Source organism: Sciurus carolinensis, chromosome 10, assembly GCF_902686445.1.
Source record: "Sciurus carolinensis chromosome 10, mSciCar1.2, whole genome shotgun sequence".
Classification (NCBI taxonomy): Eukaryota; Metazoa; Chordata; class Mammalia; order Rodentia; family Sciuridae; genus Sciurus; species Sciurus carolinensis.
In genome coordinates this window covers 116,708,856-116,710,591 of record NC_062222.1, presented here as the reverse complement: position 1 = coordinate 116,710,591, position 1,736 = coordinate 116,708,856, and the positions used below count along the sequence as shown (strand labels likewise).

At 28.6% G+C, this 1,736-nt stretch overlaps 1 pseudogene; it reads right to left on the bottom strand.

The window, feature by feature from the left end:
• Positions 1-993: 993 nt before the first annotated feature.
• LOC124995204 (uncharacterized) lies at positions 994-1,091 on the bottom strand (annotated as a pseudogene).
• Between the last annotated feature and the right edge of the window lie 645 nt (positions 1,092-1,736).

The window sequence follows — 1,736 nt, the reverse complement described above, 5'->3', positions numbered from 1 at the left end:
GCTCATTCTCATTATGATGTTTGCTTTAAATTTGAAAATTTTAAGAACCATGTTTCATGAATTCAAATTATTTGTGGAGTTTCTGCCTTTGCATTTGTTACTTATTTCCATCTTAATTCCACCGGGTGGGAAACATACTTTCTATGATTTAATTCATTTGAAGTTGTTGATACTTGCTTTATGCATCAGCATATGTTCAATTTCAGTAAATTATCTTTGAGCAATTTAAAGAGATCTTTATTCTTCATTTGTTCAGTGCAATGTTGTTTATATGATAATCAGATCATGTTTGTTGACTTAATTTTTGGTAAACCTTTATGTATTCTAATTTTCAGTCTACTTGCTCTGTTACTTGGAAAATTATTTGAGAATACCCAAAATATAATTGTAGACTTATGTATTTATCTTTGTAAATTTTTTACATATTTTTGAAATTATATTAAAGCATCCTTTAAACTTATCATTGCTGTGTATTACTAGTATACCAAAAATTTCATCATTATTAATGGTAACTTTTTGTCTAACAAAATATTTTAAGTTATTGAATATTAAAACATTTTATTAGCTTTGTTTTAGCATATGCATGGCATATATTTTCCATTATTCTAATTCTATTTTTCTAGTGTAATTCTTTTAAACAGCATATAATTATTTTGTTATCTAGTTTCATGGTCTTTCCTATTTAACCATAGTATTTATAGTAGAGATATTTGAGTTTCAAAGTGCCATTGTACTGTTAGCATTAACCTAGTCTCACTTAATATGTTTGTTTTTCATAACTTGACATCTTGAAATATGTTTAATTTCATATTTTCACCTCAATTATCTTTTTCTTAAACAGTATTGTGATATTCTTTTTATTTTTTTTTTGCTTAGGAAAATAAAGTTCAAGAATTTATTTTTAAAAAATATGGAGGGCTGGGGATTTAGCTCAGTTGGTAAAGTGCTTGCCTTGCAAGCACAGGGCCTCAGGTTCAATCCCCAGCACCGCAAAAAAAAATATGGAATTTGCATGTCATCCTTGCACAGGGGCCATGCTAATCTTCTCTGTATTGTTCCAGTTTTAGTATATGTGCTGCCGAAGCGAGCACAAACAGTATTGTGATATTCTTAATAGTGATTATTCTAGAGATTGCAACAAAGATCCTTGACTTAGTGAATCCTAACAATACCTATTGTTGAAGATTACAAGACATAAAAATATTAACTTATATTTTTGTCTTTGTTTTAATAGTTTTACAATGGTTTACCATGGTCTTACAGAAGGTCCAGCATTCTTATGCAATTACTGATGAATATTAAATTTGAGTACATTTTTTGAATATTCTTAATTTAAAATGTCCATAGAAATAAGTAAAATATACAGACTTTTGAGAGAGAAAAACACAAAGACTGAAGACTAAGGCTGGACTCAGCTAACTTCATGTCATGTTTAAGGTTCTGTTGCTTAATCTGTACAAAGGACTGTAGTTCTATTGATACACTACCATCCAGTTGTAGAAAAATGAGATATCTAGAATCTGTTCCTAATATATCCTTCACATGGCTGCCAGTGACATATCAGTTAATGTCATTACTTTTCAAAATTAAAAAGAAAAAAATTTTTACTTATTTTCTTATCAACATAAACTTAAGAAGAAACCATTATTCCAAGAAAGTAAGTGCAGATTTTATGCTTTTAACATGAACTGCACAATCTATTTTCATTTCACTTCAGCAAAGACTATATGATCCAT